The sequence below is a fragment of the Lepidochelys kempii genome, chromosome 12, assembly GCF_965140265.1.
Source record: "Lepidochelys kempii isolate rLepKem1 chromosome 12, rLepKem1.hap2, whole genome shotgun sequence".
Lineage (NCBI taxonomy): Eukaryota > Metazoa > Chordata > Testudines > Cheloniidae > Lepidochelys > Lepidochelys kempii.
In genome coordinates, this window is record NC_133267.1 from 31,733,990 (window position 1) to 31,761,403 (window position 27,414).

Here is a 27,414-nt window from a genome sequence, read left to right on the forward strand (position 1 = left end):
AATCATCCATAAAAATATTCTCTGAACAAAAGCCCAGAACGCTTTTTTCCTTTCACAGATCAACTTAAAATGACAGAACAAAACAAAAAGAGACAAAGCAACTACAAAGTCTACATGAGAGAGCGTGTGTGTTACTCACTTTAAAACAGCCACCATCTTGAACTAAAAGTTACACAGAGTACTTCTGCAGATGGGCTAAGAGTGCAATTTTACCCTTCAAAGTGAAACACCTAGAAAACAGTATTAAAATTACATTGCTGTATATACCACACTCCACAGGTGGAAGTGGGCTCACACACACCAATGATCCAATCTCCCCTGTCCTAACTGATGAATAGACATAGTCAGATAGAGACAAAGCTCTGTCTCTTAAGTTTGTGATTTAGGCCATTGTACATAATTGGGTCAGACATGAAGACCAAATACAAACACTATTGACCTTTGGGGAAGATTATATCCTGATCTGATTATGACTGATCTTCATGACTCAGGCCAATCTCCAGTGCCACTTTTGCTCAAATGCAATAGTTATTCTGCAGACTATGGGTGAAGTACTGACTCCCATTGCCTTCAGTAGGGACAGCATTTCACTTGATGATTCTCTTCTGTCCGGAGAATTGGGCTGAGACTCTCAACTGAACTTCACAGCAGCTAGCTATCTAAGACCAATAATACTCTTTCACTTGGCTCAAGTTTTATTTAAACTGTGATTCTGTCCATTTTATATGTGTGTGATATAGGTCTACCTGCTGTCATATAGGAGGTAATTTCCTTCAGAACTATTGGAAAAGATGTAAAATACAGAGAGTTAAAACATAAAGCCTCTGCTCAGAATAAAGTGTCTCTGGCATGTTGCTATTTTATGTGTTTTTAGATGTGTATCTACAGTACATTCCTTTAAGAAGGTACACAAGACCATAACTCTCCTGGAGCTGATTAGGGCCAGCTTCTTGCTGTCAGTGGGAATTTAAAAGCCAAGGGCTGGCAAATTCTAGCAATTTATAAACCATGTGCCAACAGTGTGCTGCAAGTGAATAGCTGTAGTGCACTTAATTTCAAAGTAGAGCCATAATATCAGGGGGGGAAAAAGTAAATATATCAAGTCAATATCTGATTTTCAACACTCAATTGTGCATGTTCCATTTCTTACGGGCAAAGAGAACCTGAGGCACAAAGGGAATGGAATTCTTCCTGGAATGTGAAGCATCAATGCCATTTGCACAGACAGCATACATAGCTGTGAAGTAATTCTCCCTTTTCAAGCATAAAATTGTCCTGTAGGACTCTTGGTGGCAAACATGTGCAAGTATAGATTTTAGTTACAAATGAAGAGTGGGGAACAAATCCTCTGGAATCAAAGGTGAGTTGAAGCAAAGTGACATTTAGGGAGACATGGCCACTCAGACAGCTCATCAGCATCCTCATTGCATCCCACTCCCCAAAGACTGAACTATTACATGCATGACCGTCTCATTCACTTCTACCTATGGAAGCAAAGAAAAGTTTTAACTGGCGGAGTGCATCGTAGAGAGAAAAAACATCCAATCCTCCTCTCATTTACACCAGTTTTACAGAGTTGTAACTCCTTTAAATCCAATACAGGTAGTACTGATTTACACTGGGATAATGAGAGGAGAATCACAGCCAGAGAGTATACTGATCCACATACCCAGTCCATTATTCTGGCAAACCTGCCTTAGATCACAAGTGAGAGGAAGTTGGCAGGCTCTACTCCATTGTCTGCTAACATCACAAGGCCATAATGCTGTTTAGTGCAACTGGCCAGATACTGTAGCTGGGACCAAGGTAAAAATTGACACAACTGTGTCCAATGTCCAAAACACACGGTAGTGCAAATAAATAAATAACATATACAATCCTCCAATTATCAGGCATCAAAAAAGTCTTCTAAACAAAAACAGATGAGGAAAAATTGCCAGATGCTGAGAGAAAGAAAAGTGATGCCATTGTGCTATTTAGCAGCAGGACAGCAGATCAGGCAGGGACACTGCTGCCAAATGGATGCAAATGTATAACCCTGATTTTTAAGTCATCCATACCTCTGACACACACCCAAGCAGTCCATTTCTTATTAGCTCTTTGGCAACACTTCCATAGATTGTGCTACTAACTGGAGCTCATAAGGAATTTTTTGCAAAAATATTCTCAACAAAAATGCCAATTTGTCAAAACTGAAACTGCTCATAGAAAAGTGTCAATTTCAACTAATTTCCTGACTCAAAAAAAAGTTTGAATAGTTTTGAAATTGTCAACAAATTCTGGGTTTTGATATTTGACAAAAAAAATTAATGTTTCAAAATGTAACTTAATTTACACTAAATGTAACTTAATTTAAACTAAAATAAAGTTTAATAAAAAGATCAAGCTTAAAATTAAATTTTGCAATTTTGTTGGTATGTCAGTTCTTGAAAAAATTTTGAGATTTTTGATTTTCTAACCTTATTTGGGATGGAATTTTTTTTTTTTTAAATCTTGCAGATTCTTGCAGGATGGGAAAACAATTTCCTACTCAGCCTATGCAATAAATCCTTGTTGAATTGGGGGCTAAGAAATCTCACACAAGTCATCCATAGTAGCTTCTAGCCAGTGCTTTCAGTCCTGTATATAAGCGTCCTCATTCCAGTAAATGATAAACAACAATAAATTAATGTTTCAAAATGTAACTTAATTTACACTAAATGTAACTTAATTTAAACTAAAATAAAGTTTAATAAAAAGATCAAGCTTAAAATTAAATTTTGCAATTTTGTTGGTATGTCAGTTCTTGAAAAATTTTGAGATTTTTGATTTTCTAACCTTATTTGGGATGGAATTTTTTTTTTTTAAATCTTGCAGATTCTTGCAGGATGGGAAAACAATTTCCTACTCAGCCTACGCAATAAATCCTTGTTGAATTGGGGGCTAAGAAATCTCACACAACTCATCCATAGTAGCTTCTAGCCAGTGCTTTCAGTCCTGTATATAAGCGTCCTCATTCCAGTAAATGATAAACAACAATAAATACAATACATTAAAAGGTGCATTTTCAGTCAGTCTCCAACTGGCCTCTTCATTGGTGTACACAGCCATCTGGGAATGCAAGCAAGCAGATGTGCGTATCTGACAACCTGATCTAGAAGTGCATCCACACACAGGGTTTATACATGCAAACAGGTGTGGAAACAAAATGAGAACTTCCAGTTTGGCTGAATATACAGGGTAAAGGATATGAATAGTTTCTTACATTAGTGCTTTTAGTAAGTGCTCCTTGTATATTTTAACACCTTTGAAATCTGATATTGTTCAAACTTAATATCCCAATCTTCAGGCTATATCCTTCTCAGTGGAGCAACACCGATTTACATGAGCTGAGGATGAAGCCCTTAGCAAATAGCTGTAGGATGCTGCATGGAGATTTGTGTAACTAGGAGAAATTCCTGGGGATAGAACCCACATGATTCTCTCTGTGTCATAGAAGCCCTGTTTGGAGTGTGTGGGGGGAGGAGGAGGGAAATGGGGAAGGGAAACGGAGGGAGCCACCAAGCTTGCTTCAAAAGCATGCACTAGTGTGGCTCTTAATTAGGTTAATGTGAAGGCTCATTGAGGGTACGTTGAAAATGGATTATGTGGTCTCGTGGTTGGGAAATGCCTTCCAATGGGATGCAACCAGTCTAGCCTGATGGCCTGTGCATTGACCATGGGTGAGTATGGGATTCCACCCCCTCAGAATCCACACTCAGTGCCCCTCAGCCTTTATGCAAAGAAGCACAAATTTCACCACTAGTGTGATTTTAATGAAGCAATCTAGTGGTAAGGTGGTGTGATGCAGGCAATGCGAAATCCATGCTTGACCACTACCAAGATTCTTCTACATTCCTTGTAAATCAGCTGTTATCTTTGTACTTAGGATGAGTCATGATACATATTTATCTTGTTTATCCTAGTGTCTGCGCAGAAACTGGGAGGTTTGGAAACATATCCATGATGACAAATATGGAAATTTCTCAATACATATTGTAATTTCTGCTCCAGGATGGCATCAATGCCCACAAATGATACCTAAATGGAGTCTTAAAGATGGGCAAAGATTTAATTAATAGAGACTCTAGATGTTCTAGCATATTTATTGGAAAAGATGAAATCACAACAGATTATGTCCAACGGAGCTAGATAGAGCGTTCATGTACATTTAGAAAGGAATATTACAGTATTTTAAAAAAAAAACATTACAAAATTGAATGCAATGGTAAGTGACATTTTAGTTCAGTCACAATTAAAATCAACCTGACTTATTCCTTGCATTAGTAGCTACATATTCTCTTTAAAGTTCATATAGGGTTAAGTTTCTCATCCTTGGAGATTTCTTAATGGCCCCTGTTATCTAAACCTTGATCCATAATGGTGGCTGTGTATTATGTTTTCAATGCACATCCTCAGACATATTAGGACATGAAGTGAACTTGACAGGAAGGAGAATATTTTCTTTCTCCTCTGAAATGCCCCATGAGGGTTTTCTGTAGGCGACCTCCTCAGACCTTGGCTTTACATTAGAGTTATTGTCCTGAGAGAAGATTCAGTTAAAGCACCCAATTCATTTCATATAGTGCTCTCTAGTTTATTCTTGGTGGCAGCTAACTTGTAAAATTTTATTATGAATTCTTTTTTGGTTTGCTTGATGGAAAACAATTATTCTATCATCAGTCCTAAATGCAGTTGTAGAAATCTTTGATATACCACAGTGAACCAGTCTTTTGTTGACAGTTATCCAGATAAAATGTTCACTGGCTAAGAGTATGCCTGTGCCCTGAAAGGTTTGCATAGTAAGTAGACAAGAAAGAAATAGCTTGGGCCAAAGGAAGTCCTATTATCTGTTTTACAGATGGGAAACTGAACAGAGAAGTTAAGTGACTTTTTCAAGGCCACACAGAAAGTCTGTGCCAGGGGTGAGAATGAGCCCACACCTATTGAGTCAAAGTCTAGAGCAATGTTTGTCAGCCTTTTCAGGTTGGCAGCCCCTTATTCAAAGTAAAAAACATTCACCCACCCCTACGTGTACTATAGGAGGGGGTTTGTTTTTTTTTAAGGACCAATGATAACAACGCAAAGCCTATAGCATTCATCTGTGTGTTGAGAGGTTGATGGAAAATATTTGACCTTGAAAGGTACAGGTGTGCTGGGAGTAGGCAAGCAAAATGTTCTTTGCCTTACAATAAAATAAAATTTTCAACCCCCTGACTGCATTGTGCACACACACACACACACACACACAACTTTTGGCCCAGTAGTTGAAAAACACTAACCTAGTGGCTTAACAGAACACTGTCCTTCTTCCTTCCATTGACACTGGATGCTAGTCCCATGCAATGAGAATCAAATGCAGGGGAGGGGAAAAGCCTTTGCAGCCTCTTTCATCCTCATTTGAATTAGAGAAAAGAATCCAATACTGTACAGGACATCTGGAATCTAGCAGGACCCCCACGTCCTCAGAAGACAAAGAGCTACATGGACCTAGATAAGTTTCGTATCAATACGTGGCTATTCATTAAGAGTTTGCCCCAGAAAGATGCTGAGCACTCCTGTGTGGTGTACCCTAAATTCAGAATGAAGTCATTAGGAGGCTGATTCACTGATCTGCAGAGTCCACTGAGTCAATGGAAAGACTCCCATTGACATCAATAGGCTTTGCATCAGGCCCTGGTAGTTGAGGATGCTCAGCACCTCACAGGATTGAGCTGAAAGGGCTCCACCGTGTTAGCCAGGCGAAATCCAGCTTTTAAGATGAGACCTCTCTTGCACCCCACAGATTTGCTGTTTCTAGTAATGCTTTCTCTTGCAAAACAATCTAACAGGCTGTCATTTGCTGCAAAGTTCATGGGTTCTTACAGAGCCATAATCCAGCGAGTAGCAGGCTGCTATATATCAAGTGAAAAATCCAAACCACTGGTAATGTTAGATAGTTTCCTCAGCATACTGCAAAGCCAGATTGCTCTGATGAGATGGCAGATGCAAACTAGGAAATTAAAGTAAAATTAGGGAGGCAGATTTGTATTTAGACTTCGGCTGTAAGCACAGGAAATACTTGAAGCTGTACTGGAAACAGTGTGAATCCCATTTGTAAGTATGAATCCTCTTGCAGTGAAGCGTATGTTGGAGTTCAAACCCACTCAAATAAGGAATCTGCTGGGAAAAAATGAATGTATACTGATGCTATTTAAAGCTGGGCAAAAACGTCAGAGGAAATCAATTGCAGCTTTTTGTATGCCCGGGTGTGCATTTGAATATCAATTTGGAGGCATGCACAAGTATATGATCCCATGGTAATCAACAGAGTAATGAATATTAACATAATTAATATTACACCAAAATGTGTCATGAAACTGAATTATGTCAAGAATGAACCAAATGTCTGATACCAACTAAATGCTGTGGGTCACAAGACGGAAATGCACAGCATTTTGTAATTATAAACAGTCACATATTTTCACCTATCAGTTGCCAATTTTGGAATAAAAGAATAGACCAGCAAAGAGAAACAACTTTGTAATCAGTTAATAGAAACATGCTTCTAGTATGGGCTTCTGATAACTGACCAAAAATAGAGGCATCCTAAGGACCACACTGATTCCCGGCATAGACTCTCATGGAGGAGCTCCATAGGCAGAAGGGGACCCAGAGAAAGATTTGCAACGATGCTAGGGAAACATCACTTGGCCAGCACAGGCCAATAGTGTGCTCTGCTGGCTGAGGTGGTTGCCCCTTTGGGGTTTGTGTTGGTTAAGCTCCTGTGGGGTCTGATCTACTGGCAATGAGAATCTTTCAATTGATATCAGTGAGCAATGGATCAGTCCCATCGAGCACCTTGCAGAACAAAAATATAACCTCCTTCTGCAGAAACCCAAAGGGAGAGCTTGCACTATGGCCTTCTTCCCCCTTCTCAGTGAATCCCAGCATTCCTCAGTACGACTCCTCCCTGGGCCAAGACAGAGCAGGGAGGTGCAATATTAACCAAATAATCTGTACCAACAAGAGAGAACCTGATTCCAGAACTTTATAATCAAGGGGAGTATTCTCTTACGCCCTTATTCTTGGCAGCAGTACAGAGCCCAAGCGTTGGTTGGCCAGTGCATTATTCTGCTCTAAGGGATGATGGAGAAAGCAGCTGAACAGCCTACATACAAATTCCCACCCACCCCCGTAGACAGACCGACATGTACAACATGAACTAAAGGCAAGACAGACAGAGACTGCCAGATCTTCTCAACTTGGCAGTTCCACAGTCAAGGTACACCTTCAGCCAAGGAGATACTCCACCAGTCTGGTCTTGTTTAAACTATTATCTTCTTTAAAATGATTCTAAAAGGGTTATTGTTTTATAACAACATGGGCATGCAGGAAAGCCAGGTCCCTGTTCTGAAAAGCTTCCAAGCTAAAGGAAAATCTGTCTTTCTAGTAACATACAAATATTTACATCCAGACACAAAATATGAAACCAGAGGAAGCCCTTAGGGGCTCAGCAAATTCTAAGTCGACAAAAACCCTAACGTGTTTTGATGTCACAAATCGTGTATTTACAAAGAGCAAGTCCAACAATGAGAGTGAACGTATTCAAAGCCCAAGTTCCAGCTAACAAAGTTCTTGGCCACAGCAGGGCCCTTTTTGTCTCATCTGGTAGAGCTACCTACTATGCAAGCCGAGGGGGTCATGGTTCCAGTCTCGGTCACCAGATGGACAGACCCTGCTAATGAGCTAGCTCCACCTCCAGGGTTTTGCCACTACCCCTGAAGCCACCTGAGATCATTTGTTTCATATGTGAGTCAGAGGGACATAATTTATGTCTTTAAGGACCCCAGACTTGTAGGTTCAAAGCCAGCCAGCATTTCTCCTGATGTTTTTTGTGGCTTTTGGCTACTTATAGTGATGAAGCTACTAAAAATACTACATTAGAGGAATGCTTAATAAGGCTCTTTTGTCTGGGTTCATATTGAGATGGTTTGTGTACATTTGTAAGTATGTGTAAATATGTATTTGGACAGTTGTTAAGAAACATGTATAATTTTTCCCAAACACCACAGCTCCTTCCAACCATTATAGTTTAATGGGATAATGCATATTTAAAGAATTTTGAGCGTGTGTTTTATTTCTAGTTATTTACTTAACAGACTACATCAGGCCTTCAGAGCTTTTACAGACAATTGTATAAAGTAAATAGGCATTCACCCAGTTTTTAAAAATGCACATTACTTACTCAGTGGAACCATCTGTTGGAGTCATAATAATCTACTGCAGCACTCAGAAAAGTATGGAAGCTTAATATAATTTAGGAGGAATTACATGTATTGTGGGCCAAATTCTGCTCTCAGTTACTCTGGTGTAAATCCACAGTACCTTTCCTGAAGCCAGTGGAGTTATTCTGGTTCAAATCTGGGTGCATGGGGGCAGAATTTACCCCTCTATTGTGTCCTGAAACACTATGGAAGTTATTCCACATGCACATCCTCCATAGATAAGATTCCAGCCATTTCAACTTAAAATATAAAAGGTCATGGCCTGCATTGTGGATAAACATTTGGCAAAGGAGCTAGAACATCTCCATGCCACCAAATTTTATTTGTGCTCCCACACCTGAAGACTGGGAAAAAGAATTCTTACCAGCGAGGCACAAGTTTACCCCCGCCAATACTGTAGAGCCTAATTATAGGCCGCCCTACAAATGGGAACTCTACAATCATGTTATACTTTATTTATAATTCTTTATTTTTAATAGATAATTTAAAGTACGGAGCAATTTCAATTGGAATAAGAACACTATTTTTTTATTACAACTCATTGAATGATTTAATGTTTCAGGCTGCAATTTTCCAGGGCGCCTATGGTAGTTAGACATTGAACTCCTACCCAAAGGCAGTATGCGTTGGATGCCTCACTCCCATAGGCACCTTTGGAAATCTCAGCTTTCCTGATGATATTTGCATAGAGACATTCAGTAAGTGCATTAAGACATGACACAATGCATGTCTGCTGGGCTCTCCTCATCCCTTGTGCGTTTACAGCTAAAAGCAGCCTTATATCTAATGATACATCAGAGGTAAAGCAATACCCTTAGTTCAGTACACACCCTCTCATATCTTATTGCTTTCATCACCATTCAGCAGGGAGAGGTTGAGAACAGAACAATGACGAACCAACTGTTCGTTCCTGCTTCAAAGGATGAGACAATAATACAGATACCTTGCACTTAGGTCACACCATCCATCTGAGGATCTCAAAGTGCTTTATGACCATTAATTAACGACAGGTTTCAGAGTAGCAGCCATGTTAGTCTGTATCAGCAAAAAGAACAGGAGTACTTGTGGCACCTTAGAGACTAACAAATTTATTTGAGCATAAGCTTAAGTGGGCTACAGCTCACTTCATCGGATGCATAGAATGGAACATATAGTAAGAAGATATACATACATACAGAGAACATAAAAAGGTGGAAGTACCCATACCAACTGTAAGAGGCTAATTAATTAAGAGGAGCTATTATCAGCAGGGGGAAAAAAACTTTTGAAGTGATAATCAAGATGGCCCATTTCGGACCGTTGACACGAAGGTGTGAGGATACTTAACATGGGGAAATAGATTCAATTAGTGTAATGACTGAGCCATTAATTAATGAAGCATCATAGTATATCTTTGAGATGAATATTATCATCATTTCACATAAAGACCAAATTTTCTAAAGTGACCTCTGAATTTGGGGCCAGATCTGAGACACTTAGGGCCTGATTTGCAGAGCTGCAGAGCACACACAGGCCACTGTTCTTTTTGATACCCCTTCCTCTGAAGGGGATGGATCCAGTGGACAGGAGCTGTGGTTTGAGCACCTTTGGAAATCAGGCCCCAGGTCTCAAGCAGGACATCCATAGTTAGTTTACAGGCTGGAAAATCAGACACTTTCTATATCACGATAAACAAAAATATTGAAACAGCACATGGCAGCATTCCTACTAGTGAATACAATTTTAAACTCTGATGGTTTTATATTTAAAAGTTATACAAAGATGTTTAGTCTGGGGTGCTCCCATTTTCCTCTGACATTTAATGAAGATGAGTAAACCTGCCAGTGGATGAATGAAACCAGAATTTTAGAACTCATTCTATGGGTTGTTCATCTATTTGTATTTCCCTTTTTCTACTTAGATGCAAAGTCTTTGAACTCGCCAGGGCTTCTAGCATGCCAAGTTGCGTTCTGTGACTGCTGGCTGAATTTGAAAATGGGTTACAGTTACAGACCTGACCACTAGGAAAACCCATTCCAACATGCGTGAGCCCAGAGATGTCAAGACACTGCTATATCTAATTACACACCTGAGAGGGATTAACCTTTGAGGACTAAATTAATATTCTAAATAAAATGAATATGCATCAGCCTGTAGATTAGGATTAAATGCTTAGTAGGATCTTTATGTAATCAAGCAGATTTTGTGGTGCAGATATTAACCATTAATGTGAAGCAGCAAAATTATTCTTTATCCTTATAATAACACATCTCACTTCTAAGGCACACTGCATCTGAGAATCCCAAAAGGCTTCAAAAATAATCAACCCTTCTAGCACCCCAGGAGATAAGAGAGTGCTACTATCCCCATTCCACTGCTGAGGAAATAAAGGCACAGAGAAGGCAAATATATGGGCCCAGATCATCCCTCCTGGGATCTGTATATAAGGGGAATCTTACATTTATTGATCTGCCTATGCCTGCACACAAGGAGAGGGCAGGACTACCGGAGATCCCCATTCTTCTTCTCCTTTCCTAGCATTGATGGAGCTCTGCTGAAGCTCAGACTGGTCAGAGAATTATGGTGCCAGCGAAAGTGCAGAAGGATGTAAAACATGGGAGGAGCTATTCTCCATGACACCATCCCCCAGGGTTCATTTTGGAAATCGACTGGAACATCACACAGTTATTAGCTACATTACCCTCCCTTCAGGTTTTCCCTCTTGGTTGCTATCACCTAGCCACATAGGCACCCAGACAATGGCAGCACCATTCCTGTTGGAGCCTAGTAGCACAGTAGTTGTCCATGCAGAGAGGTTCCCATCTCTGTACGGAAGGCAGGAGGGAACTCCTTATCTGCAGATCCACTGACTGGAAGGGGACACAGTCTCCCAATTCGATGGCCCCCTCAAACAATGCCTAGCAGAGGGAATGGTTCCAGGAAAGCTCTGTAAGGTCACTTACAGACTACTCTCCACTTCCCCTCTTCCTGTGGATTCTTCCTCACTATCCAAAGTTTAACACTGAGTGATCAGTTTATATACACAAAGCATCCTTTTTAAACCCAGCTATTACACCTATTTTTTCTTTTAATTAGCTTCAAGCATTATAGGGGTACTAAACTCTCAAATAAGGTTTTAATTTAATCCAGTGAAGTCAGAAGAAAAGCAAAAATATTCCCAAATTACCTACAGGCAAATGAGAATTCATCTGGGTGCTAATCCCATCTCTTGGCATGATATTTCCTTACATACGTTCAATGATATTTTCCAGTGGGTACATTTTTCTGCCTGTGCAAGTCAGTTTGATGGTGCTAAAAGGCAGTTAGGTGTTGAAATCAAGGGATTTGAAAGAAGGCACCAGTGGGTTTCTATTGACTTCAGTGGGTTTTGGCTGAGTTCCTGTGGTGAATTTGTCCCTAAATTCCCTGGATTCTGAGAGTTTAAACCAGAAATATATTATTCTAGAATATTCATATTCTACTTATTATTTTTGGAAGTAACTTCCATGTTTGTTGCAGAATTGTGAAGTTAAACACCTAAAGGAATTATCTGGGCCTAATCCAACCCATTATTATTATAAATACAAAATGTATCAGGAGTTATAACATATCAGTCCAGGTGGGAAACTTAGAAAAAGCAATTAACATTCCTCTATAGACTTTTGTATTTACTTTTCAAATTTACCACTTAAGACTTTAATTCTCCATTAAACTGCTTAAATATACATAACTTCAGAGTTATTTAAATGTTTTATGAGCTTTCTGAAATGATCAGCTAATTAAAAACACTTACCTAATTTAGTACCTTAACTTCATAAAGCTTCCTTTTATTTGGGAAGAAGTGGATTTAATGTGCACCTTTTTTTCTTTTTGCTTTGTTAGAAAATCTTAATTTTAAAAATAATCATGATTTCAATGAGGGAAATGGGTTTTTCAGACCCAGAGACTAATGTGAGGAATATTATAGCTCATTACTTCCTCCTAGCCTGCAAACTTAAATTAGTAGTAATCATTAGCTACCATGTATGACATTGCGTATATAATTAAGAAATAAATTTATTACAGAAACTTGGAAATATCAATTAAAAAGTAGTCAGTGCAGTCCCACAAGGTCCTATATGATTACCTGTGTTATCTGGGCTGTCACTTCCAATGCTGGTTGGAATCTCAAAGACCTCTGAGGGGTGCTCAGTCTGTCAAGTTAAATAAGTTAGACAACCTTAGTGGAAAAATGAAGTGATACAAGCAGGTGCAAACACAACTGTTTAATAGAGGAACAAAGATGTCAGCTTCAGCCTATTATTGACAAAAGTGCTTTTCTCTTTTACTGTACTTTTGAACTGACTGACAGGACAATTCAATTTGCTGCTTTACTACAATCCGCTCATCTGGCTGGAAGGAGTAGAACCTTGGGGATATTAGAGGACACTCAAAGAATTACATTTGTTCTTACCTATTATATTTGGGAACCATGAATTTTAGTTCTTTTGTGTAACATTCATAGAGTTTAAGGTCAGAAGGGACAATTAGATCTTCCAATCTGACCTCCTGTATATTACAAGGAATTACATTTCACGCAGTTACTACTCTATTGAGCCTAATTAAGCCTTTAAGCTTCCTCCTTGGTATAGAAAATATAATTAGCTTCTGTCTGCTCCCCCCCCCCAAATATTCACCTTTTTGCCCATTTCTAGAAATGAACCCAAACACTTTGAAATTCTTAATTTTCTAATTAATTATTCTCTCCCCCCTCCACATTTTCTCACATCTGCATTTCATCACATACTCTTCCAGATTCCAGCCAGGGCTGGAAATGGAACTGCTAGAAAATGTCAGTTCTCACGGTTTTTCCAACCTGATCAGGATCAAGGAATGCCCTATATTTGTGGCAGTAAGGCTGTCATTGAAAACATCCAAACATTTTACATTTAGCTATGCAGACTCTCCAGTCCCATCTATATTATGAATGCAGATGTCATGAGGGACCCAGTCATAACATAAGTTGCCCACCCACATGAGTAAAACATAGTCCTGTTCTGAAAGGTTATTAACTTTCCTAGCAATACATAATTATCTGAAACCAATTAACATGGAAGTTGCTGATATACCTTTGGACATACTTGAACTCTTTACAACCCCACAACTTCTCCATGCAGTACAGGTTTAGAGACAATTATAAGAAGCCAGGGAAGAGGGGCATGATGCTTTTGAGCTCAGTGATGCTCTTATTTATGACGCAACGCTACAGCGTCTCCTAGAGCTCAAACAACACCTTCTCCTGAAACAAGAATACAAGAAGCCAGTTTACTGTGCTTGTTTTCTTTAAAATCATACTGAGAGTATCAACATCATTGTCCAGTTTTGGCATCCAGGAGTGCCAAGAGGGACAATGTACAACTACCTCAATCTTTAGTGCAAATACAATAATATCAGTATTTCCCTGGATTTGTCCCCTTAAGCCTTCCAAAACCTGCACATCAAACCCACATGAAACTCAGCTAATTTCAGATCACAGTACAAACTCAAAACACAAAGCAGATTCTTAGAAAGATTTGCTAGGGTTCACCAACCTGTTGAGTGAACCTTGGCTCAGTGCCAAGCAAATCTGGGCAGATTAATGTTTGCTTTAAATCAACATTATCTGACGTTCTCGGCATCTGATGTGAAGCTCAGTTTTTGCTTTTCTTGTTGAGACTGTGGGTTAGCTCAAACATGAAGCTCAAAGCAAAACTCAAGGCACACAGTCTACATGGATGATACCTGACGAGTACGCTTGCCTGAATTCCTGCAAGGCAGCCAGTCTCCCTCCTGATCCATTAACATTCTGTGACATTACTGAAACTTTTGGGGAGCATCTGTTTTGAACTGTACACTCACTGCAAAACAGAGCAGTAAATTAGTTGTTCCTACATTTCAAACACCGGGCCAGATTGTGATACCTTTACTACATTGAATAGAACTTTGCTCCACCAATGGTTCCATTTAAGTCAATGGGAATACTTGTGGAATAACTATCCATTGTCAGGTTTCAGAGTGGTAGCCGTGTTAGTCAGGATCAACAAAAAGAACAAGAAGTACTTGTGGCACCTTAGAGACTAACAAATTTATTTGGGCATAAGCTTTCATGGGCTAAACTTACTTCATCATATGCACGCAGTGGAAAATACAGTAGGAAGATATATATATATATATATATATATACAAAAAGAACATGAAAAAATGGGGGTTGCCATACCAACTCTAAGGAGAGTAATCAATTAAGGTGGGCTGTTATCAGCAGGAGAAAAAAAAACTTTTGTAGTGATAATCAGGATGGCCCATTTCAAACAGTTGACAAGAAGTTGTGAGTAACAGTAGGGGAAAAATCAGCATGGGGAAATAGTTTTTAGTTTGTGTAATGACTCATCCACTCCCAGTCTTTATTCAAGCCTAATTTAATGGTCTCTGGTCTGCAAATTAATTCCAGTTCTGCAGTTTCTCATTGGAGTCTGTTTTTGAAGTTTTTTTGTTGAAGAATTGCGACTTTTAGGTCTGAAATTGAGTGTCCAGGGAGGCTGAAGTGTTCTCCAACTGGTTTTTGAATGTTATAATTCTTGACGTCTGATTTGTGTCCATTTAGTCTTTTGTGTAGAGACTGTCCGGTTTGGCCAATGTACATGGCAGAGGGGTATTCCTGGCACATGATGGCATATATCACATTGGTAGATGTGCAGGTGAACTAGCTCCTGATGGTATGGTTGATGTGATTAGGTCCTATGATGGTGTCCCTTGAATAGATATGTGGACCAGCAACCACAACGGGCTTTGTTGCAAGGATAGGTTCCTGGGTTAGTGTTTTTGTTGTTTGGTGTATGGTTGCTGGTGAGTATTTGCTTCAGGTTGGGGGGTTGTCTGTAAGCGAGGACTGTCTCCCAAGATCTGTGAGAGTGAGGGATCATCCTTCAGGATAGGTTGTAGATCCTTGATAATGCGCTGGAGAGGTTTTAGTTGGGGGCTGAAGGTGATGGCTAGTGGTGTTCTGTTACTTTCTTTGTTGGACCTGCCCTTAGTAGGTGACTTCTGGGTACTCTTCTGGCTCTGCCAATCTGTTTCTTCACTTCAGCAGGTGCGTATTGTAGTTTTAAGAATGCTTGATAGAGATCTTGTAGGTGTTTGTCTCTGTCTGAGGGATTGGAGGAAATGCAGTTGTATCTTAGAGCATTATCTGTAGACAACGGATCATGTGATGTGGTCTGGATGAAAGCTGGAGGCATAGTAGGTAAGTACAGCGGTCAGTAGGTTTCCGGTACAGGTTGGTGTTCACGTGACCATTGCTCGTTAGCACTGTAGTGTCCAGGAAGTGGATCTCTTTGTGGACTGGTCCAGGCTGAGGTTGATAGTGGGATGGAAATAGTTGAAATCTGATGAAGTAAGTTTAGTCCACGAAAGCTTATGCCCAAATAAATTTATTAGTCTCTAAGGTGCCACAAGTACTTCTTGTTCTTTTATCCATTGTCAGTAAGGGCCACTATAAGTAGTTTTGTAAATTATTTTTCAGCAATTGTTGCTTTCGGCAGTTTATAATACTCCAGCAACTGGGAAGTGGGGGGCGGGGGGGAGGACCAGCAATGCTCTGATTTCTGTTAGCACTGACTAAACATTTGTTCCAACTGTCTGGGCAATCAGAAGGCAACATAAATACCTTGCTGTGCCTGTGGGATCTCATGCTAAGTTATAATCCATCACTGGAGCAAGCAGACACTCCTGAAGACATTCTAAAGCATTTCTGAGGTTGAATGTAATTCATTGCTACATTCTCTGGTTGCATGTTTAATTCACCTAGCAGGAGGAAGTGGCTACACATGGAATGGTTGTATGCTCTAAATTTCACTTAAAATTTGCATCATATTAAACAACTATTGACTGCAGACGCTATAATTTATCATGTGATTTATTATCTCCTTACTGCTAGAATTCTTTGTCAATAACTTTTACATGCAATAACAATACCTTGACATACAGCTTCTTTGTATTTATACCCATGTTACTTAAGATCTATAATAGTTCTCAGGATCAGTCTAGGCAAACCTACTTAGCTAAAACAAGAACTGACCCCAACCTTTTCTGTGGATTGAAAAACACCAATTGTCACTTTGCTCATTTCTTTTCTTCCTTTCTGCCTTCTGGTTTCAGCAACGAACAGAAGGGGAAATATGAAATAACTGCTATTTCTCACCATTCTGGAACCAAGAAGGAGCACAACAGACTGTTCTTGCAATATTTTCTGGCCAATTTCTAGTCCCAACAAGTTTGCACAAGCTTTGGATAAGCATGCAGGCTTGGGAGTGCTGATGTGAACTGAACCCTTGAACCTTTCAGGTTCAGCCCCTACTAGCACATAGTCAGTCTTGCAAAAATATATAGAAAATTAACCTATATGAAGAGAGATCTGAGCTCCATCAGATTTCAAGGAGAAGTTTTTCTGGCAATTGAAAATCCCATTTGGTCATGGATGATGCATTGTTTCTGTCATTCCAACAGACTGCAATTAACCTTTGCATCTGAACAAAAAAAAATTAATCATTTTAATGAAGTAAGACATAACTATATAGCTTCATTTCATACTGATAATATTGGGGCCTGGACTGAGGGAGAGAATCACCAAACCACTGATATTTTAAATGCCTTTTAATGCCCAACAGACTTTTTGGATGACAGTCATATTCATTTATAGAAGTACAACGATGAAAACTTAGAGGCAATTAAAGTAGTTGAGGATATATATGATACTGTTCAATGCTTCTTTGTACTAAAGTACATTTTCTGTGTCCTAATTTCCTGCCTTCTTTCCATGTTACTAATTGATTTGGTTGTCTGTATCCACTAATGATCTAAAAAATGAAAATCTTAACCTTCAGACTGTAAATACATCACTGGGTCCTGAGAGTGTAAGATGATGTGAAAGGCATGCAAGGATGACCATGGAAAGGAAATACACATCTCCATTTGCTTACTGTAAGAACTCAGCAAGGCTCACCTGCCGTCGAACATGCTGTGCAAAGTAGCTTTCTGCTCACTGTTCAATACCATTAGGGTTGCTGCTTAATCCTGTTGCCATCACCATTGCCATGTTCTGCTAATCCTGACACCCCTGTAAAAGGAAAACTTGCTCAAAGAGTCCTCTCAGGCTATCCAAGATTCAGGGCCATATTTTCAAAAGTAGCATCTAACTTTGCAGCTGCAATTGTATGTACAAGTTATTAAAGGAGAATTTTCGTTGTTTCTTCTTTTTTGCACCCATTTGGAGCCTGATTCTGGTTTCACGTTCTCCTTTGCAAAGCCAGGAATAACTCTACTGACGTGAATATAAAACCGAACTGGATCAGACCTCAAAACTCTGTGCAGACTGAATTAGCAAATGCAAACTGGAAGATGTCTAACTCCAAGTGCATATGTCAAAGTAAGTTCCGGTGCAAAAACCAACTATATAATTATAAGGCTTCTGTCAGAACAGAAGAACGCAGGTGTTTCTCAATCTTTTCAGCTCGGTGACCCTTTATTCAAAGTCAAACACTTCATGACCCCTTTACATATAAAATTAAGAGTAAAAAATGTATCAATATCAACAAAGCCTACATCATTTATTTATGTTAGTGTTTCAAGAGGTTGACAGAGACTGCTTGACCTTGAAGGGTAAGGGTGTGTGGGGAGTGGCGCAGCAAGATTTTTCTCTGCGTGATCTCCTGATTGACTTTTGTGATTACCCCTCTCCCCACCCCCCCACCCCGCCCCACGATGGGGTTGCAATCCACTGGTTGAGAAACACTGATCTAAATAACGTGAGCCTTATGCTATCACTTACCTTACTCTACTGCCCTCCCCTTTCCAAGGACAAACTGATAAACTGCTATTAGGCTAGATTCTACCTCCATTGCCAATGGAAGTTTTACAAATGACTTCATTGACAACAGGATCGGGTCCTAATGGGGTGTCTGACAGATTTTTGAATTCTGATGAATAAGTCGACAGGCTTGCACATGGCAGAGTGGCATCTGCTGCTGGCATTTGTCACTGAGCATGCTGGTATTAGGTGGCACTAAGTTTGTGTTTTATGTGAGGCATGAGAGGGCACTTTAATTGCACATCTGCACATTAATTAAGGACACTCTGGAAAGCTGTCCACTGGGTTTATAGTTGGGGTTGTTACTGCTTTGGAACTTCCTACTGGAGAAACACACACGGTGGCTACAGTGTGTTAGAAATGCAAGCAGCTCCCCCTGTATGGATCCTTCATACAAAAGAGCTATTCTGTTGATTTAACAGCTGTGATTGGCACAGAGCATTGAGATAAAGGTACATGTGATTTACTTTACTTATTGTTTGGAATGGCCTAGGTCTGTTCCCCATTGACAGATCTTCCCAGGTTTAGAAGGTTTCTTAGTTAGCTGGGCTCAGTGAGAGAAAGCAAGGTTTCTCTTGGGTAGGTCAGATGAGGAGGTATAGCTTCTTTTTTTAAAAAAAATTGTCCTTTTCGCCATATGAGAATTTGTGAGATGAATTTTCAGCAGAGATGTACTGCAGAAGTTAAAAGGAGATCACCATCTGTTTTATTTAAATAAATCAATTTGTTAAACATGAAACTGGTGAGATTATGCAGATAGGAGGGTGGAGAGCAAAGAAAGGTAATTATTTTTGTTTGCACAAATCATTTTCTTATTACTCAGGGATCAAGGAAGGATTCTTGGCTGGGAGAATGGAGGGCAAAGGAAAATCAGTATATAAATGTGCTGATTAGAGTTGCATGGGATTCCAGAGTTAGGACTCGGGGCAGAGGACAGAGGAAGATTATTTTTATTTAAATTAATCAATTTGTTGTTGATCAGGGATCATGTGGGTTGTGCTGATTGCAAGGAGGGCACAAGACACTTGCTTTTTACCATTACAGTTATTGGTGTAAACACTACTCAGAATCTCCTCTGCCCAAAAACAAAATTGTTTTACTGGTGCTGTGTTTTAGCCCACTCCTTTGAAATACTCCATCTCTGGCATCTTGTGTTGGTGCAGAAATGAGGGTAGAGCAAGAATACTTGACTCATGTTGAGCTTGGAAAGACATATTGAAGAAAAGGAGAATGTGCACATCAGATTGGAGTTTTCTAATGCCCTGTAGAGTATGGTTTACTCTCCTGGCCCAAGTAGACAGATTTGCACTAGTGGGGCTCCAGCTAGCATGGTAAAAATAGCAAATACAAATGCATAATTAAGATATTACACCACCGCACATTATTACAGAACTTTATACTTGTATAGCAATGATTTCAAACTACTTTAATAGCAGGAATGAAGTAAACCTCACAGCGCTCTAGGAGGCAGATAAGTATTATATTATTCATTTCCCCAAAATATCCTTGACTTCTTTTTTACAACAATGATTGATGATAACTAACATACTAAAAACACTGTACCTGACCATTAAAAAAACTAATGTGGTGAGCAGGCAAAAATTTGCGAGGCTGAGTCGCATGTATGCATGGTTCAACTTCAAAACTACATCCAATGATTTTGCTTTTTATTAAAAAACTGGATTAATCAAGAGTGGCATTATTTAGCAATCACCAAGAGTTGGATCATGCAGGCACTCCCTGGGCTTAATCCAAAACCCACTGAAGTCAACCATTTTGGGTCAGGCCCCTAGTGCAGCACTCTCATTGAAATCAAGGGGAGTTCTATGCCCAATGCACTTACAGGGTCCAATATTTGATGCTTCTCCTTTTTCAAAGCAATTAATGAAGCGCTTTCTGTAATTTAAAAAACCTTTCATGAATTGACTGGAAATGTACAGCTCTGAACATCCAGTGAACACACATATCCAAAACTAATGGCTTTGATACCATTGCCAAAATTGTCCCAATGGCATTCTGCAAGCAGTATCCCGCTATATGCCTGCAATGGATAATCTCATTTTACAAACACATTGTTTTATGTAACCATTGGAGTGGTTGAATTAGACCCCAGAAACTAATCTCACTAGTTTTTGAATTTTTAGAAGCCAAGCAGGCTAGGATTTTTGTGGGTGTTGGGGGTTATTTTCAGCTAACAGGGTTTGCCATTATAAAAAACTGGTTAAAAAAACCCAACATGTTCGTCTCATGGGATCAGATGTGTAACATACTAATCCCAGGCACATAAGCAAAGGTTGAGCATTTTTTCCCTCCATACATTTATTGATAGATGGTTCAGTCATAAAAGAGGTAAGGGATGTACAATAGCTGATAATTCATGTCAAATGAAGGGATCGTCTAATGTTATATTTACTTACCTGTCCCATTTAAAACAAGGGGAAAAAAAGCTCTTTAATAAATGAAGTCATTTTTAAACAATTAGAAAAAATACTGGGCCAAAATCATCCCTAGAGGAACTGTTGGAGTCAGCAGTGTTCCCCAAGGGATGAATCTGGCCCATAGTTTCTCCTGGATTTTGAGTTTGTAGCAGGACTGATAAATCTATCCAAACATCTTTATTTTTACAGTACGTTTAAAGGAACATTTTTATTTAGTGCTGTCATCTATCTCCACATTATTGTGAAGTATGATCCTTTATTGCTTTTGTGTCTTCATCATTGCCTCAGGAAAGCATCCTTTTCTCCCTGCCTTTCATTGTTGTTACCCTTGTAGAGTATAACATGCACAAACTTGATTGTGATTAATTGAGGACTCCAGCAAATGATGTTTTTATTCTCTTCCATTTCAGACTTCCATCTGCTCAGGAAAAAAAAAAGTGTAGGTGGGTGGGTGGATGGGGGTTACATTTATAAGGACACTTAGGACTCACTAGGTAAATCATCAGAATGACTTGTTCAGCAATAATGGTTACAAGGGAAGAAAGCCTTCCTTAATAGGGTTTCTTGCTCTTACATCATCAAAATGTTTTTATATCTCTGCACCACCATTCAGGCTGACAGAAGACTGTAACTGTTCAAAACATGGTCTACCTAAGCTTTTTTTGCAGAGGTGGAATTTCAAGCTGAATCGAGCCATGTTAGAATATTGCTTAATTAGAATAACCCACTGAGCCACCACTTAATTCAGATAAATATTTAGTCTGTAAATATAAACACCTGTGTCTTTCTGGTAGTTTAGCACAGTGCAAGTAACATCAGGTATGTTTATAAGAAGTTCTACTGTAGTTCTTACTGAACTGCATGCATTGGCCCCACTGAGCATGATGTACCACAGCCGATAAGGCTTTTCCTTCAGGGTTTACAGTGCAAATATATAGGTTTGCCATCCCCTAGAACTTGGCAAACAAGGTTGCAGCTAGGCAGGGTGGGATTTTCTTAATAGAAAGTGTGATACGAACAAGAAGTCATGTTTCAATTAGATGAATGCAAGGGGGGGAAGTTACTAGAGTGCATAATGGGGACTTTGGCTACTGGGAATGTGACAACGCAGTCAAGCCAAATATTTTCATTCAGGAATTTATTGCCCAGGGACAACATTTTCTTTTAACCAAGTCAAGCAATTTTTAGTAAGTAGATTCCAGGTATGAGTCTCCTCTTACAAAGCAGTGTAGATAGCTATTGGGATTGGCACTGGGACACAGAGCCCGTCACACGTGGGGCACAGGTATTCTTAGTGATACTTGCTCAATGGGCTATGTGAAATGAGCTGTTGGTCTTGGTCCAGTTCCTGTGGCCAGGTGTCCACATCACTATCATGGCCACCATAGCTGGCACTCTTGGTAGTCTTACGAGAGTGGCCAAGGATAGGCTGAGAGGTTGGATTACCTTAAATATGGTCCCACCAGGTCAAGATTGAGGCACGGAGATGGAAGTTTGCAAATGCCAATGCCTGAGCTGTATTACTTCTGTTGAGGTTAGAGAAAGAACCTTATCTGAGATGTAGTGGGGTCAACAATCCAACCACCACAGATTATATTCTCCTATAAATTCAAGAGGAGTAAGGGAAACTGAGTTGATTTGCAGTGGTATGTCCTTGGCAACACGTTATGACCTGTGTGGCAAAATTACAGCTAACTTCTTCAGCAGAGTGGAGGGAAATGTATGGAAGAGTCCTTCACCTCATTGTGGGCTGAATTGCTGATAATGGCATGTTATGCATATGGATATTACTCAAAATGGCAACTCAGAATAAGAGCCATAAGAACAGCATTCGACTGTCATATAAATAATGCACTATGTTATACTGTCCTTACACAGGAATATTATTACCACTTCACTTTAAATATACTAACATGTAGTAAGGATTTTTATTCACTACACATGCATTACTATTAATCTTAGTTAGTATGCAAAGTATAGGATGATAGATATATACTGTTTGTTTGGTAAAATGGACAGATTTACTGCCTAAAGAATAACCAGCAGTTACTGCATAGGGAGGAAGCATGGTCGTGTGGTTAAGGCTGGGAAGATCTAGATTTTATTCCCAGCTGTGCCACAGTCTCTCTGTGAGAACTTGGTCAAGTCACTGAATCACGCTATGCCTCAGTTTCCCACTCTGTCAAAGGGGGGAATAGCATTTACCTACCTGCAGAGCTCTAATTAGGATCAGTTCATTAATGAGTGAAATTCATTGGTGACATATCACACACAATACCTTCTGCACTTCATCCTCATGGTGGGATTGCTATGGCACGGCTGTGGGAGGGTAGGCTGCTTTACATGCCCTCTGTGTATCCCAAAAACAGTCTGTCTCCTCTCCTGCCCCAGATAGGCCAGCCCATATAGAGGCCTTGGGGGGCAAGGAAATCTGGGGACAGGACTACTGGATCCAGTGGCTCAAAAACCCCATAAGAAGTGCAGAGCAGCAGAGACCACCATCCCAGCTTTCTCTGGGGTTCAGTAACATCAGGGGTGCTGTGCTGCAGTCCTCCCCCTCCATTCCCCCTTACCCCACCCCACGCTCTCCACAAGTCTTCTGTAGAGATATCTGCCTGAAACCTGGGCTTTGTGTGTGTGTGTGTGTGTGTGTGTGAATATCATCACAGGATTTGCAGGGTGCATTGAGATCCTCAGAATGGAGGCACTATATCAATGGGAAATGCATTATTATTAACGAGCAGCAAGTAATTTGTTTGACAAACATCAGCCATCTTCCTGTTTGATAATGTACTCATTATCTGAAATTATGCTCTGAATAGTTACAGCCACTAGGTCTTAAACTGAAGGTCAAGCCATTTGTTGTGAAGCCCACAGGAAATGGTTAGTTATGGGAGGATATGTATGCCATGTGACTACTCTGTTTTCTGATTGGATGAATAAGACTCTCTTTTTTGAAAATAAGAAAAAGGAACATTTTGCAACATATTGCATTTTACGGTGTGATGGGAAGTGATCAGGACAGGTAAAAACTATTCCTATCACAGAGAAAGAGCCAATACTCTATTTTTTCAACACAGGCAGTCCTTCAGCTTAGAGTTAATGTGCACAGTTTATAGCTTCACTTATACAAACCTATGCAAGATGCTTTAGCATCAGACAGTGGAGATTTACTGCTATTGCTCCATTTTATCTTCTCAGTTTTGCCCGGGGGATGGGGGGAAAAGGGGAGTGTAATAACACGTGTTCCAAGAAATGCTGAGGCAGGATGATCTTGTGATAAGGGACTTTACAGAAGCTCAGATGTAGGTTCAATTCCCAGCTCTGCCAGAGACTTCCCACGTGGCCTTGAGCAAATTGCTTTACCTCTTTGTGCCTCAGTTCCCCCTCTGTAAGACAAAAGGGAATGATAACATTTCCTTTCTCCCATCTTCATCTGTCTTGTCTCTTTAGACTGTAAGCTCTCTGAGGTAAATTTTACTGTGTGTCTAGCACAGTGGGGCCCCACTCTCCATTGGGACCTCCAGGAATTACTGTTGGGCATATAATAATAAAATAATAATAATAATGAGGAGGAGGACAAGTTAAAAAACAAAGAGAACTTGTTCTATATTCTCGAGAATGGGAATCAAATGGTGGCTGGACTTATATTACCACCAGCAGCTAATTTATTTATGAGAGGATTTATCAGGAGCTGTCAGGTTTAATTTTCTCTAATTCTCATGGTATGAAAAATTCTACTTGTCTGATTTTAATCTATAACCCAAAGATAGGTCTTCCCAGAAATAACAAAAATACAACATTCAAGGTATCCAAACCTGTAGGGCTGCAAAGAAGATTGATTACGCCTCAGCCTTACACCTCCATTCTGCCCCTCCCCCCTTGTCTGCTTCAACGATGTCTGCAAAGACCAGAAGCACTGATGCAGCAGATACATTTTTAATGGTAAGAAAGAGAATTTCAAGAGCTCAAGGACCTTCCTTGGCATGCTGATATGTAGGAAGAGTTACGTTTTTGTTGCCATATGGTTTTAAATTTTTTAATCAAGTCTATACATTTGTTAAGCTATCCTCTTCTTGCGGTGAAGGGCGGGGGACACTTTAAAAAATTACTGTCATGTCTAAAAGGAGGAAACAAAAATAAAATATAAATATACATTGAAGAATCTGCAAATTACTGTGAGGGGAAAAAAGAAATTGAATTTCTTGACTTCAAACCAATAAGAAAAGGATTCAAAAGCAGGGCAATCAATACCACCCTGTGATCAACAGGAAATGCTAAGAATAGCTGTATATCATGTGTGGCTTCAAATTTACAACCAGGACATATAATCTCATTGTAAGTGAAGAGTCAAGTTCAAGAACTTAGTCTCTACAGTAAAGCTCTCATTTTAACTAAAGAAGTTGAGGTCGACGGCCTCTCAAATGAAATAGATAAGGCAACATAGGGTTCTTGTCAGAAACAAATGTTATGTCTCTCCGTACTGAAAAGCTTAAAGATATTATCAGCAAAAGTCTAGATGGGCCTAAAATGGGTCCCAGAGAAGTAATATTAACCAGGCTTCTGGCAGATCATTTATTTATCTCAAGCTAAATTCAATAAAGAGAGCCATATATAAGTGAGGGAAAATAATGCAGCTGCTAGTAATTTATCATTGGATGGAAAGTCATTGTTATCCTTATCTCTCCAATGATGTTCTATTTCCAACTAGTAATGAATTATGGGGCTTGCCACATCTTTACTATGTGACAGGTCAACACTACCTCATGGGTACTGTACTGTATTTATGCAATCAATAGAGAGTTTGCTGAGAAAATATTGGCATCCATTTTGTGTAAGTGACCTAGTGCTGTATGGCCTCTAGATCGTTGATGGTGGTCGGCTCGTTATAATAGAATCTGCAGGCTCTTTTAAAACAAAGATTTATCTGCATGCTTTAAAAACATTTTTCGCTTTGCCCTTAATAAAGCAAAGCATGTGATGGGAAGCACTGGATTGTTAATTGTAAAGCATTCTCCTCATTTAAGCTGGCTCAGCCACTAAAGAGCTCCTTTTCCTTTTCCTTTGTTGCACTTATTAGAGGGATTTATTAAACCAAACTTCTGTACAGAGTTATCCAACATTATTTCTGCCTGCAGTGTGTGGGGCACAGCAAAGATACTAAGAGCAGAACTTTGGTCAAGCCATTGCTGAGAGATAAAAGCAGGATAACAAGTTATTCACCGTGCCCCTGCTGAGTCCAGGAGTTCCTGTGTGGAGTTTCAGGCAGAAAGTGGTGCAACTCAATGCTGTATCACCTCCCTCTAGGTAAATGGCGGAGAGAGGGGGCTGACAATAGTACTCCTGCAAGGGAGGCACTGAAGAAATAGTATTCCCTGAAGGATGGTTCCAGTCTATCACTCTGCACAGGTTGAGTGTTAGTTTGCAATGTAGCTGCTCTCCTCAAATGAGGCTGACTTGAGTGGAGTTAACTTGAGAGTAGATTACTCAAGCTACTACTGCAGTGAAGACAGACTCTAAGTTGTTTGTGTATGTATACAAACACATGCATGCATACATACACACATGTGCATACATACCATCTTGTCAATTCTTTACCATTTGATAGTAATTAGCATCATCTGGCATTCTAGGTATGTGCTAAAATAAGCATAAAGAACACCTTTAAAACTTTTAATGGCAACCACTGAATCTACTATACATGGGCGCACACAAAAGAGGGAGAGAATCTGAATCAAAACTTCTCCAAAGGTCAGGGATAATTAGGTGTTGAATAAATCTCCAAAGACTCAGAATTTTGATTTTTGGTATGCAAAAATTTGAGATTTTCATTTTTCATCCTGATCTGGGATTACTTTTTTTTCCAAAATCTTGAAATTTTTCACAGGATAGGAAAAACGTTTCCTCCTCAGCTCTAATCTCCAGGAGTCGGTGTGAGGTACAGATATAACATCAGCAACCTCAGAAGAGGTTACAATGGTCTTTAGTTGGTGAATAGTTAGGCCTATTGAAGTCAATGGAGGAACACAGATTTATACCAGCTGAGGATCTGGCTCATTCACAAATTCAGGGTGGCTTAACAGTTAAATATATTAAAGGCTAAAGACTCCTGAAGCAATTATTCTCCTGAACCAGAGGCAAAGCCTTAAATAAATTGACAAATATTAACTTTGGTACCAGTTGATAAGATGTTTTTCACCTTGCTCACTTACTATGGGCTTCCTTTATGAACTTTGATAAGACAACTCCAGATAAAAAACTATTAAGAAGCGTGATCAATGCCAATAGTTACTTAATGTTCTCAATTACCTGTAGTAGCTGAATAAGTAATCCATTTGGTACACTTGGGGCAAATGGGGGTTTATTTTCAATGGGTCCTTAACCTGGACCTTACATAGGACACTGACACCAGTGTGGTCCCTTTGAAAGGGTCTCAGACCAGTGTGCACAAGTGTTATCATACTAAAAATGGCCATGCTCAAGTGAAGCCCAGGCACTCTTTCTTCCCTTAGAATATACATTTGTATCCCAAGTCCCAACACAGCTTGGGCAACACCACATTTCACTGAGTAGTCAGGAGTTGATGGTCAGGGAATCAAAATACCATTGGAAGGGGAGGCTCACATACTGTGTACTTGGTTAACCAGGATCATAGCGAATGTCACAGTTCTTCTGATTACACTGAAGTTGACTAAAGCACAACAAAAAAACATAGATTCTGCTGCTCTTTGTATGTGTTATGTACCTCTATTGAATGCAATCTCTCAAGCGGTGGCTAAGTTTTCATTTACTAAACTGCCCCTTTTCTTCAACTGCCAGAACAGAAGTATAT

General features: G+C 39.7%; 1 long non-coding RNA gene across 1 annotated transcript in view; it reads right to left on the reverse strand.

The window, feature by feature from the left end:
* LOC140896348 (uncharacterized) overlaps positions 1 to 23,795 on the reverse strand; it is an 88,283-nt gene extending 64,488 nt beyond the window's left edge. Inside the window, exons 1-3 of the long non-coding RNA XR_012154525.1 lie at positions 23,718 to 23,795; positions 17,281 to 17,394; positions 12,391 to 12,457 (exon numbers count right to left, since the gene is read on the reverse strand). This is a non-coding gene — a long non-coding RNA (uncharacterized lncRNA). The remainder of the gene's footprint in view (positions 1 to 12,390; positions 12,458 to 17,280; positions 17,395 to 23,717) is intronic.
* Positions 23,796 to 27,414: the final 3,619 nt, after the last annotated feature.